The sequence below is a fragment of the Nelusetta ayraudi genome, unplaced genomic scaffold, assembly GCF_046127955.1.
Source record: "Nelusetta ayraudi isolate G7.1 ecotype Tasmania unplaced genomic scaffold, CSIRO-AGI_Nayr_v1 ptg000017l, whole genome shotgun sequence".
NCBI lineage: Eukaryota > Metazoa > Chordata > Actinopteri > Tetraodontiformes > Monacanthidae > Nelusetta > Nelusetta ayraudi.
Window position 1 is genome coordinate 4,353,685 of NW_027466067.1, and position 14,042 is coordinate 4,367,726.

Consider the following 14,042-nt stretch of genomic DNA (forward strand, 5'->3'; position numbering starts at 1 on the left):
GCAAAAAAATAAATGAAATACCATGCAGGGATTTGTTGTGAGGTGCAATTTCAAAGGTTCCATGTTTTATGCTTTTTCACACCTTGTTTTTTTTTTTTTTTTTAATTATGGACTCAAATGGGACAACGTTGCACGATTAAATATCAGGATACAGGTTTCCAGGAATCAGCATATTGAGTCTTCTACTTACAGCCTCCAAGCTCAAAACCAATGCTTTGTCGGACCCCAGCAGGGGCAATTGTCACCAACCTGGGGGATGCTCTTTGTGACATCATAAAGGGCTTGTTTATGGGACACACTTTCTCAGAAGAAGTAAAGGAAGTCCCCTTGTGGCAAATATGGCAAACAATGCATTCTAATGGCACATTAAAAAAAGATATTCCCAAGTGTAAAGTTTCCATTCATACGATAGATACATGTGTACATCTGACTGGCTTGGGTGTTTTTCTGTTACAGCGTGTTTGTGAGCCACAACCTCAACATTTAACGCATCCATTCAGAGACTCCGGCCGAGATCTGGTTGGCCTGAGGGGACACTGTGGACCACCCAGAGTGGCTGCATGGACCATGACAGGTATCCTGTCTGACAACTCCTACTCATCTCCAGTCTGCAAAACTGACAGACAGCTCAGCTGGCCATCAGTTTCCACACAAACCCCAAACCAACTCTGGTGTCAGAAATACAGACTGAGCCGACAGCACTGACAACAGCCTCCTCGATTCCTGACACAATGCTGGTTGCATGAGCGCGAGTCCTTCAAACGCATGCATTTTTCTTCTCGTGGACGCCTCCTGCAATAATGAAGCCAGACAAGAGAGGGCTGCAGTTGCCTCTTTCGACCTACAGATGGCATTGTTCCAAAGGAAAACTGCGAACGTGTGCTGCTGTGTGTTTTATTCCCGGGTACATTCATGAAAGTGTTATTAAAATGCAAATACCCCACAGTCCATAATGTCGCTTCACCTGACTGTGCGTGCGGGTCAGCGGGGTGGAATCGGCAGCTTCGTCGCAACTTCCGGTCAAACGGTCCAGCCACAACAATACAGTAAAAATACAATAATTTGAGATATTTATTTACATGGAAAAATAACGCAACACACCAAATCATTTGTATTCAGTCAACTTTAAAAAATTGACGATAGCGATCATGTGACGAATAGTGGCCACTGTGCACGGTGACATCAGCTGCGTCCTGCGCGCGGCTGATAACAGTCTTTTATATATCTAATTTCAATATTTCAGCATTCAAAGAAAAAAAATAAAAAAGTGCCCGCGCATCAATTACAATGAAGGATCGCGGGTGATGTGTCAGCGAGGAGAAAGACTAATTTTTCGAGGCGCCCCGGCGCATAAATCCGCGCGCACTGCGCACGGGCCCCACATGCCAAAAAAAAAAAAAAAAAGACATATTGCGAAGCGCGCGCAAGTTGCACCATAGGATGACGCCGCGGCGGCGGCAGGGGGTCTGAGAGCGCACACTTCTGTACGTGAGGTGCAAGTGAACCGATGGGTGACTTCACGAGGGAGGCGGGGAGGAGGTGGGGACGCTCGCACGCGCGCGCGCGTAGGGGCTGCCTGTTACAGGGAGGCTGATCAATCCGCGAGCGAGGTGGGAGGGTCACTCGATGCCGGCTGACGGAAGGATGCTCGCTGCTGGCCAGATGAGTCCAGACCGTGCGTCGCGGCGGCACGTCTAGAATAAAAAATAACCGAGGGAGAAGGGAGGAGAAGCAGGAGGCGTGAGGGGGAAGATAAAGATTCCAAACCCGCCACTTGGTTTCGCCGTGCCGCACGTCCTCACGCCGGCCAGCGGGTAGGAGAGAGAAATCCCGGTGAAACGAGCCCGGACTGCGCTGTTTATGAATGAGCCTCCTCTTATTTCAAGGTGAGTAAGTCCGTCGTTCGCAACCGGCAGCCGAGGAAAGTGCGCTGGCGCAGGGGCGCGAGCACGCTAAAGTTTGACACTCTCCAGTCCAAGTCGCACACGCTGCGCACCGTTAGGGCCGGACCGACGAGGAGTCTGCATTTTTGCAGGGTGATCATGTAGTTCAGCCGGCAGCAGGTTCACCTGTAAGAGCTGGCGGACGTGTGGTGCTTTTGTGCAGGCAGGCAGGCAGGCAGGCAGGAAGCTGAGAGGATGACCGCCTCAGCTTCAGCACCTTCCACTGACACTGACATGAAGCGGAGCAAGCACAGCCTCTACTGCAAATACATGGATTATAGAAGGACGGGCAAAACAGCATGCGTGCACGTTGCTTTTTTGTTTTTACACCCCCCCTCCACTCCTCCAAACACACACACACACACACACACACACACACACACACACACCCAGCATGAGGACGGACATGTGGGATTACTGTGTTTAGCGGTCATCAGGAGAATACCAGAGTGAAGGATTTAAAAGGCTGGAGACAGACAAGCCTCCACCAGAGCTGCCCTGCATCGCCTCTCCTGCAGCCGGGAAGCCCGTGCAGCCTTTGGCTCAGGGTGGTGGTGGTGGTAGTGGTAGTGTGGTAGTGTGTGTGTGTATGTGTGTGTGTGGGGGGTGCCTCTGGGACGCTGATAAGACTGGGCAGGAGAGGGTGGGGTAGGGGGGTCTTCGGGGAGCCGAGGCACATGCAGATCTCGCCAGCACCGACAATGCGCCGCTGACCGAGTGCCCCTCCACCCCTTCTTCTTCTGCAGCCATTGGAGTGGTGGCGTCAGCAGGGGTGAGCAGCTGTTTGACTCTCACCGAAAAAAAAAAAAAAAAAAAATGAAGCAGCAGCCCCGCTCCTCCTCTCTGCCCACTCCTTCTGGTCCGGCTTATCTGGCAGAGCAGTTGGACGAGCTTTTATTCCGGCGGCCCCTCCGGAGCGGCTAAAGCCTCTCGTGGAGCCGGGGAGCCGGGGAGCCGGGGAGAGGTTGGCTCCTCTCCTGGTGTGTTCGTGCCGGTCATGCGCTCCACGACTTTATCAGCTGTCTGCTAATTTTGGACTTTGAATGAATCTTGACATTAGTTCTCTCTCTCTCTGTGTCTGTCTCTCTCTTTCTCTCCGTCTTCCTTCATACAGTATTCGACATGAAATATTTAAACCACGGCTGCGTCTTGTGATGAATTCCTCCTTGTGTAACAATCACTTGGCTTTTCCCAGAAATACAACTGGATCTGTTCTCCAGCGTTCGTTGGTTTTGTGCCATGAAACCAAAATAACAGAAGACTTTGAAATGTCAGTTTTCCTTTTTGTCTCAAATGTCCCTCCATTTAATCCATGGAACTCAGTCCGACCACTTCACTGCCCTACTAGAATCACATACTTGTTCTTGGAAGTGGCTGGAGGTCCGGCATAAGATTTTTAATTTAAAACCCCAGGAGGTTAAAGAGAAAAAAAAAGTATTTTTCTCAGTTGGGTGAACATCTTAACGGCAGAGCTGCAAAAAGCAGGACACGCTCCGAGTGGTGAGGCGATAGAAATGGCTTCCTGATGGATTGTTCATTGATTTCAATTTGCTGAGTGCTGTACTTTCACCAGATTTTGTAATGTCAAGGGGCGGCCGGTGAGCCTGCGCCCGCTCCGGAGTCTTTTGACCCCGAAGGCATCGCCTGACCGTGGGTGAAGTAATTTCCAACATCTGTCTCTGTCATGTTTACCCACAAGCCAGGACTTAAGTGTTCTCCTCACTGCTGCACAGATTAATGGCTGGCGCACCGTGTCGGAGAAGACAGAATTGAACAAAAATAAATGAATAAATGAATAAACAAAAAAAAAAAAAAACGGCAGCGAAAGGTTGAGTCGGTGACATTGATTCTGGCCTCGTTTGAATGTCAGGGACCTCGATGTGGGTCAGGGGCAAACGGCCGAGCGCATGCTGCTGCGGCGCTTGCATCAGGCAAATTAGTGTATGTAACACAATTACACGGTGTGTGAGTGCACAACCACTCGCCTTCGCCGGAGACCCCCCACCTCAGAGCCCCGGCCTCTCCCCACTCTACTACCCCAGTTGGCCGCAGAGACGCTGATTAAACATGACTGTTCAGATGCTGCAGCCCGGGGTAGAGGAACCCTGTGTGTGTGTGTGTGTGTGTGTGTGTGTGTGTGTGTGTGTGTGTGTGTGTGTGTGTGTGTCTATAGGTGAGAGTCTCAGTGTCTGTTAGCACACCCCGCTGCTTCCGGAAATGTTACTCTTTGCATTGGAGAGCAGTGGAACACTCTGGAGCAGGAGAGAGTGACGCGTGAGGGGAAGCGACACGACCCGGAGGGAGGGGAAGAAGGAAGGAAGGAAGGAAGGAAGGAGGAAAAAAAAACACCCCAAAACACCACGGGTGACGATGCCATCACTTCTTCTCCATCCTCTCCTTCGTCTTCGTCTTCACGCCTTCCCCTTGTTTCCGGTGTTTTGCCGGCCTGGGGGGGATGTACCGGCAGATAAAGGCGAAGAAAAAAGGGGAAGGCAGGGATGGAAAATGAAGGGAGAGAACAACAAAGGCAGGTCTAGACAGAGAGAGAGAGAGAGAGAGAGAGAGAGAGAGAGAGAGAGAGAGGTGGCGTCACGCAGCTTGAGGAGAGAGAGAGGGAGGAAAAGGCAACGCAGGCACAAGTGGAAACGGTGCAGCTCACCTGCCAGATGGCAGCTCTGGCAGGCAGCGCTCAGCACGCGAGCGGCGGCGGTCCTGCAATATGGCACGTCGCCTCCAGATTGCCGCACCGTGTTGGAGGCAAGCGGTGCGGTAACTTTGCTGATGTGTGTGTTTTGCGCAACTTTCACCGCCACTGGCGAGAGCTGACGGCATACGGTCATGAAAAACACCGGCAAACTCGATGGGTGTCTTCGGTGTTTCACGCTGGAATTTGAAATGTCTCATTTTCCAGAAGGCAGGCCGGTTCTCACACACGCACACGCACACGCACGCGCGCGCACACACACACACACACGAGGAGAAGTTTAACTGACTCATTAAGTGACTTCGACAGAAAGTTATTTTCCAACTTTGGAACAACACTGGGCTTTGTTTTGTAGATTGTATCTTTTAGATATTTTTTTTTCTATTATGATAATCTCAGTGAAGAGAGACATGAAGGGAATCTGGAACCAAAGGCACCATCAATCAAACAAAGTGTTGACTTGTCAGGGAGTGAAGATACTTCATCTAATTTTGTTTTGGTTCTTGTTGTAGTCATAAATCAAGGATTTATTGACCTTGACGGACTAGTTAAGGTTGAGACCATCTGATAAGGCACGTCACCACCTGACATCTGGTGACAGTTTTGAGGAAGGCGGAAGAGCTACGACAAAACCAGTCAGCGAGGTAGAGAAATACTTTTTTTTTTTTTTTTTTTTAAATCTCTACAAAAAGAACCAACAGCAGAATTGAAAATAAGAGGGCACGATGAACTTCCAGAACATGTTCTGCCACAGTCTTCTTGTTGAATGTTAAACCTTTTATTTTCTACTTCATGCTGGTACAAATACAAACACTAGCCAAGAAAAATGCAATAAACGCAAGGCTAAATCATGCTAATGGTCCTGGAAATTGTTCCAATGTAGTTTTCCCATAACAAGTCTGTGTCCCTTTATGTTAAAACATCTTCCAAATGCAATTATTTGAAGCCTTCCAGAACATGCTTTTGCTGCACTCTGCCCAGAGCAGAATGCCCAACACTAAATAAGATCCCACTGATGTTGGAGCGGTCTTGCCATGCAGTGCTCTCTTTGTAGATAACTGTGCTAACCTTATAAATTTTGCAGAGCTTGAGGTGGGCCAATTTGTTCTTTGACCCATTTTTGTCATAAAATGCTTTAAAGACCAAAATGAAAAAAAAAAGAAAGAAAGTTGAAGGTCACATGTTTATGACCCTTAATTAATGCAACCAAATTGAATTACAGGAGGACGACGCCCATCTTGTGGACCTTCAGTATACCCTCTTTGGGGCAAGGTTAATGCCCCTTGCTTGGCAGGTGAACACCTGCTAAATGAGTTACTATGGATGATGTTCGGAGGGGGGAAAGTAAGCCATTAGAGTTGCCTAAAAAATGTCCCAGAAGCCCAGAGCACCTGGACTAAATCTCGACTTGCTGCAGGGTTCAGCCATCACCGGCCCTAAACCTGGTGGGACGGTGAATATTTAATAGACCCGCCGAGTTTGATTTTAATGTGACGATCAAGTCCTCAGGATGAGTTTAAGTGTTTAAGTGAAAGAAGTGCTCACTGCTGTGTGTCTGCCGGACAGTCTTCACCGCACATGCCTATCCTGTTCCTTTGTCCCGCCAGTATTTGGATGTGGAGCATGTTTCTACCAACGATCCGAATCAGATATAGGAGATGGGATACTGTCTCACAGAGGGATAGAATTAGGGACACAGGAGGCTGGGCCTCGGAGACAGACGGAGATAATCTGGGCAGATGCTTGTATTTGTACAGCTTTTGGGTGAATGGACACCGAAGGCCTTATTTGCACTGTGGATTATGCTAAATGGGTTTTAGAGCAGCGGATACTTGAGAGGGAAAGTTGTCGAACAGTAGAACACGCGCCGTTTCTCCTCCTCTTCCCTGTTGTCTTGACAGTTGCCTCCCCTCACTCGCTGTGATTTGTCAACGGTGAAAGTAGCAGCTGCTCCTTTTGCGTCGTAATTTCTCAGATGGTAATTATTTGTGCCAGCTACCTCCAACCCTGGCTTCCTCCGCCCTGCAAAGCCATATGGGGGGGTGAAAAGGTAGGGAATGTGCAGGATACTCGGGAAGAACTTCTTTGATTTCTCTGCTGGCGTGGGAATTACAGACATATGTGCCTCACAGCTTCACGCGGTTGCTCTGCATCACACTGTTTGATTATTTTTCACATTTTTATGCTTGTCGGAGTCTGGTCTCTGCCAAATGTATTTTCCCTGTTACGTCTCCATGATTTATGTATGTTAAAGCAATACAGCGCCGCACATCCGTGTGTGTCTGAATCACGAATATGGCTTTGTTTTTAAAAAGAGCATCGTCTGTGCCTGAAAACAGGGGATGATAGCACGGTGGGCTTCAATGAAGCGAGAGTCGAGAACCAAATTAAGACAAGGTTCTGAGTTGAAACAACAAAGAGCCCTTTTTGACTTGTAACAGGTCACGAGAACCGCAGCCATCTTTTGCCGTCACCATCCCTTGTTTTCCTTGGCTGCACTGTCCACTCGTGGAAGGTCGTGTATGAGACCCGTCTTTATTTCCATCCCAGACTCAAGTGGAATACAATCGCATGATGAAGTACATGCAAAAAAAATGAAAAATAAATAAAAAAATTGATATCGAGAAAACAACAGATTCATCTCTGTGTTTACAGCCTGGGAAGATGACAGCAACAAGGCAGCTGCGATGTGATACCTAAGGGTGGGACAATCTCCTGGCAGTGGGTGTTTGTAATTCCCCTGGGAGAGATTTTGGTGAGCTATCAGGAGGCTTTGTGACATCTCAGAGGGATCATTTCTAGAACCACGTGTATCGTCGACAAATTTACCCGGAGGTAGAGTGAGCAAAAGAAGCAAACAATGGGTTTCCTTCCCTCAAGAGAGGGACGGAATTCTGCACAGTTTGGAACAGTTTGGTTGCACTTGTTCTTGTTCCTCCTGCATTTTCGTCAGGGGACAATAAAGACGAGGGGCACCGGGCTGCCAATGCAGCACCCTGATCGCTTTGTGGTTCCAAGGAGAAGGGCGGCTGACTCCGTCTTCTCCTGCGGTCACTGAATTATAGAAGAACCTCTATTGCACTTGAGCCGCATAGGTTTTCATCACGGTGCTGGAGGTCACTTTGACTTTCCCCTTCATGCTCATCATATATGCAATGCGAGGGCGTCGGCGGTGTAGAGGAAGCTGCTCGAGGTCAGTGTTAACCAGGGAAGACCAGCAGTGGAGATTTATGGAAAGAAGGAGACTGAAGCGGTAGGGGGAAAAAGGGAGAAGGGAGGAGAAAGGCATGCATGGTTAAATTTGGCTGTGGCAGCACTGCCCTTTATCTGGTCCCTGCTTTTAACAGCAATTTCAGATACAGCGCTGTATCTGCATGTATAATGCATGTGCCCCGAGATAATGGCATGCATTGCAGAAGAGGCTGCGCACTGTGTGTTGTTGGCGATGTGTTGAAATTGGTCCCCGTCGACACATTTGCCTCTGCCCAGGTCCCGCGCAGCTTCCTGCAGTTATTAAGAACGGAGCGCGGCGCGATGACATGGAGTTGTTTTATTGTTCCCTGCAGGCGTCTGATGCTGCGCTGCCATCAAGATTAGTGGGTGGCGGGAGAACCTTAAAACAGGCAACGACTGCGCTGACCAATAAAGCAAACAAGGATGGGGGGGGGGAAGGGCCAATTATGGGCTGGAGTTGTTGGTGTTAAGGCGTGCCAGAAGAGATTAAACTGCCACGACAGATGGACTGTTTTTGTTGGCTGAATTTATTTTGCATATCCAGAAGGAGCTTGTAAAAAACATCTGAAATACTGTAGTAAGGTCCTTTCATCTAAGAAGTTGATTGGATTAACCTTTTTTTTAAATGGGGCCAATCAAATTCCTTGATGTCAGGTTCCTGAAGTCGGTCCTGTAACTTTCCTCCCTGTGATGGATGGATGGACTTACGAGCTTTAAAAAAAAAACAGAGACAACGCATGAAACATTGGGAATTCAAAGCATTTCATACTTGCGCTTCACTAAATGTTAGTGTCATTAATCTAAATACTGGCTGTGAGGCTCGTTATTTCAACCCTCTGACTGAGATAAATGGGAAGGGGGTGGGGATTGGGGAGGGGTGGTGGGGTGGGGGTGGGGGCGTTGTCTGATCGTACATTGTAGAGCATAACAATGATGATTAATAACAGGCCAACTGTCATGAAATTTCAGTGAGCAGCGTCAAAGCGGATATATCCTGCAGGCATCTGCGGCGTGAGCATCCACGCTGCACATCATGCCCTGTGACGCTCCAGTCTGGGGATTTTGGGGGGGTCGGGGGTTAGGCGGTGGAGCCCCTCGCCCCTGGGCTGCCCCCCCGCCGCTGCAAACCCCGCCCCAGATATAGTGGACTGATCACAAAAATGCTGCTTCTCCCAATAAACCGCACGGGTCTCGGGTGATTCAGTGTGACAGTCATTTATAAGTCATCGTTGATAAAGGCGGCATTTCCATGTCCTAATTCCCCGACTCATCTCTGTAGGTACCAGCGACAGCCCCCCCTCCGGCTTTGGCTCGCTGGCTCCCTCCTTTTGCAGCCACGTTTGACCTACTTCTGTCTGCACAACATTGTAAACAGATCTACTAATTGCCTTCATTTATTCATTTGGAAGTCAAGTTATGTTGCGGCTGGCGCCCTCCCAGCTCACTCATGTGTAACATGTAGCCCTCCCCCACCTTTCGCATGACTCGTGCTTCATTATTGGCTGAGCAGCCACGAAGCATCCCGTCAGGCCCATGCACTATAAAGCACAGCACAGGAGCGAAACAGCCAAGGTGCTGCTTCACACCAAAGTTTTCTGTCAAAACCTCTGCAGAAGATAAAACGAGACGACTTCCATTCTGTAAAACACACAAAACCAAAATATCAAAATCCAGCTCAGTGTAAACTTTGTTCTTTCAGCCTGGCTGGTCTGTAATCACGAGGAGGCAAAGGCTCTGCTGTCCCTGTGGTCTTACCCTGTTATTACTTTAGAGCAGTCTCATAAATTGAAGCCGCAGAACAACAGAAACTGCGGGTGAAAAATGTCTTTTATCACCTCTGATATAAGTGACAATGACTCCCATTGTAGTGTGAGAGCAGAGAGGTCTCTCCTGACCTTTAGTAGGATAGTGGCACGTTACGACAAGGAGTGCTGCTACACTAAATACCATCAGGGCTGTGGTGGAGGCAGGAGGCCTGATGGATTGCCCAGACTTTGAGTTATTAGAAAACCCCTGTGAGCCGATAGCTGGCAACGGGTAACTTAAATAGTCAAATTTTCTATTTTTGTTTATATCTGGGCTCCAGTCCAAAAGCAGACACTTGCGTCTGATGCTGAGACCGACTCAATCACGCAGCAGCAGCTGCCAAAAAATGCAAAACAGACAAGTATATTCTACAGCATCACTCAGTCGTTCCTGTTTCATTAATCACACGAGCCCCCCTGCTGCCCCTTCACTCCCCACAAATCCCTGTCAGGGTTTGACACAGTGCCGGTGGGATTTCGGGGTGGACAAATGATTGGCACACCTGTGAAGTGGAGTCGTAACTGAAGAGAAGCTCCAGAGGTGTGAAGCAGTCAGAGGCACAAGACCAAATGGACCGGACCTAGGAGATAGGCCATATCCTAAAAAAATAATTTTTCAGGAACTAGGCCACTTGAAAGTAGAGTCACCTCAAAACAAGCAGGAGATTTCCAGCCGAGGTGGTTCCTGTTTGTTTGTCACTAACAAAGCAGCTGTTGTGCTTGATCTAGCAGTGAAAAAGACGTCAGTCCCGCACAGATCTGAGGCCTTGTGAGCTTCTCACTTTATCTCTGGTGGCAGATGAGTCAAAACAACCAAGAGGTTAGGGGTTAGGGAAAAAAAGAACACTATGGCTTCTGTGAATCACAGCCAACCGGGTGCAACAGAAACGATGACAGCATTTCCCTCCAATGAAGGCTCAACCCAAAGGATACGGTTCCACTGATCTTGATCTGGGTCAAAGGGTCGTGTTTGTGGAGTGTGAGTGGCTGGCCCTCTGTGCTGTGATGGTGGTGGGGGGCGGGGGCGGGCTAGAGGTGGGTGGCGGTGGGGTGTCCGCTGAGCGCTCATATCCCCGGAGGCCTTGGCAAGGCCGGGTTCCTGTGTTTGAGTGTGAAAGAGTCACGTCTGGGCTGGAGCGTGTCTGAGTGGCGAGGCAGGGAATTCAGCGGGGAGGACTTCGCGGGGCAAGGAGTTGTCTCTATAATCCAGGGTAAACACTGAGCAGCATGACTGCACGCCTTAGACGTGACTAAAGCCGGGAGAAGAGAAATGGATGAAACGATGAGGCTGCCGCCTGCCTGCCCAGCTACATTTGCCACCAGCATTTCCTATTTTCTCCTCAAATGCCTCTTTTTATTATTATTTTTCTTTAATCTTCTCCTACTGCTCTGCAATTCATCTGAGGTCTAAATGGAGACTCTTAACTTTGAACTAACCTCTGGGTGGCACTGCTGGTGTCTTCTGTTTCAGGTTACACCAGCTTACAAATATAATTCTTTCCTGCTCCATTTCGTCTCAGAGGCTGCATGCCTACCTCTGCTGGAGAAAAGAAAAGTGCTCCTGACACCTGAAAGGTTGGCGTAATTGTCACAGAGATTCAAAAATAGTGAACAAAAAAAAGGTTTTATTCATTCAGCCCAGCAGATTTCTGACAGCTATTCGAATGCATCGCCTTGAAGCAGCATCTTCTCCACTTCATGACTCTAGTCATGATTTTGGTTGCCTTCCTGGCATTGTCTAGTGAGACCATTTCTAGAGAGTCCTGCACCAGGCCAGCAGGATTAACTTTGTCAACGGCACATAAGTCATTGTGACAAGTTATAAGCAGAAATACTACATCGTGTTGCTGTAAACGTTCAACTCTTCACCGTTAAAACCACCCCAGAAAACTTTCAGAAAAAGTAGCAGCAAGTGAGAAATAAATCATTATTTCATTTAATCAGTGTGTCTGGAGACCTGTATAAGTCACACACATGGAATCTACAGACAGTGTCTTGGCTGTGCACAAAAGGGTCTGACACTTTTTCCTCTAAAATCACTTCCAAATCCCTGAGTTTCCCCCTTGTCCTCTGCTTCTCGAGTTAAACTGAAGATATTGTGGCTACATCGACGCAGAAACCGATTCAGGCACTTTTCAGCTTGTGAAGCAGACGATTTGAAGGAATTTGCTGGATGGCAATTTGACTAAAACAAATTTTCAGCTTTCAACTAAATAAAAGCAGAGACAATCTTTTGTGTCCAAAAAGGAAAATTAAATATTGTGGGGGAAAAAAAAAAGATAAGAAGCTTCGGTCATGCCAGATTTGGGGCAGATACAAACCAGCAGTGTTGAAACAAACTCAGACACTATTGCTGTGTCTCAATTCAGGGTCTGCACCCTTCAGACCGAGTGTCCTCTGTCTGAAGGAAGCGTTCTCCGAGTAGCCAGCCTAGAAGGATGGACCAAACCCCGCCTCCCCGGTAACCACTCGGGTCAGTCTAGCCTTCGGCGTATTTCCTCGTTTCGTCACCGCCGTTCCCTCTGGCTGGCCAACCCCGGAAGTGGCATTTTCATAGCATCAAGCTAACCATTGCTAACCATATATGTCGTGTCTTTACCAGTACATGCCGCTAATTTCAGCTGACTTCCCAGGATCCTACGATGCTTTGCAGCAGCATGCAAAGCATCATAGGATACACAATTATGCGAAGGATAGTAGCGGTGCATCCTTAGAATCGGCTAAAACGAGTGCGTATTTCCGAGTACGCATTTTGAGCGTCCTAAGCACCCTTGGGAATTGGGACAAGCCTTCGCGCAGTGCTATGACTCAACTTCCTTTCAAAATGCGTACTTCAAGGATGCAGACCCTGAATTGAGACACAGCACATGTCTGCATAGATGCGATTTAATTTAAGTTTAATAGTTTATAAAAGTTTAATAATTTAATAGTTTAATAAGGTAAAGGGAAAAGTGGAAGTGTTGACTTTTGAATTCAGCACTGTTGCGCATGACAGATGTTGCTCTTTTCTGGCCGGCTACTGGGCGAGCAACTCTCACGGAGGCTGCCAAATTGGGCAGAGTGGGTCGAAACACTAGTGCGACTTGTCCCCCGGTGCAAGCGCAGCGGGGACAGATGGACAGGAGATACTGGAGTGGAGCTGGACTTGGCCCATTGGCTCAGCGTCCCTCCATCCCTGGCTCCTGTTCAACTCTGTCAGACACGCAGCTAGCTAGCCAATTGGAGAACCCCCACCGCGTTGTGACCCCCACATTAGGACTCTGACATGACTATCTTCATTTAACCTTTACTTATTCCAGGAGGTCTGACTCAGGAAAAAAAAAATGTTTCTGTTGGATGGTAAAAACACTGTTGCCTGGCATGTTTTAAGCCAAAGTCTTCTAGCATTTGGCAGGACATGCTCAGATGAAAATTTACAGGCCTTTCACTCATTGGAGCATTTTCCACTTTTCAAGAAAAAAAGACATGAGAATGAAAAGGGCTGCTGGTGTGAAGAGGACAAAGGAAGGTAGTGACAGCCCTTAGGTGCCAGACCAGGGAAGCTTTCGGTGGCGCACAGACAAGATTTAGGGTGATGTAGGTACCTAAATTTATGGTCTGTCCACCCGTGTAGGGAGTTTTATGGCTCCATTATTGGACTAGGATGATGTAAGGGCCTATTTGAACTACCCGTTTTTGTGGTGCCTTTTTCTAGACATCTGTCTTAAGTTTGAGATTAAAAAAAAAAAAATGTTGTGGACTAGATTTCTCAGTCTCATCTGTATGACAAACATCAGGTATTAAAATAAAAATATGCCTCAAATGGCACTTATGGCCATGGGGAAAACACAACAGTAAACACATCAAGCATACTTCCTGCGTCTCATCCATCTTCGAGCACTTCGTGTGTTGGAGGGACATTGTTTGTCCCCCAGAAATATCTACATAAAATATGCAAATTAAATTAAATAGGGAAGTGCGAGGGGGATGATTCCGCCTTCCTCTGAATCTCTAATGACTTCCCCTGCCATTCCTGGAAAAAGCCTGATTAATTTAGGAATGCTGGCCGCCATGGAGAGTGATTAATTCCTCCTGGATCCAACCACTTAACGAACAAGGCGGAAAGGAGGAAAGGGGAAACAAGGCACCCAAAAATATGGCTGCATAATTAACGCCTTCAGATCGTTTAATTAGCCACCCAAACAGGGGAGGTGGCGCTGCTACAGTGTGTCGCCGCTTTGTTCACGTAACAGGCCACCAATAGTTCTGATTCTGATTTTTACACAGACGTGACTATAATGAGCCCCCCTGTTGATAACGAGTACACTGGACCCTCCCTTGGGTTACTTGATGGGGGGAGACAGTTTGAACAAATGA

General features: G+C 48.0%; 1 protein-coding gene across 1 annotated transcript in view; it reads left to right on the forward strand.

Annotated features, from left to right (window-relative positions):
• The first annotated feature begins 1,404 nt into the window (after positions 1 to 1,404).
• LOC142887314 (plexin-A2-like) overlaps positions 1,405 to 14,042 on the forward strand; it is a 74,191-nt gene continuing 61,553 nt past the window's right edge. Inside the window, exon 1 of the mRNA XM_076024851.1 lies at positions 1,405 to 1,886. The gene's annotated coding sequence lies outside the window, so the exon portion shown is untranslated. The remainder of the gene's footprint in view (positions 1,887 to 14,042) is intronic.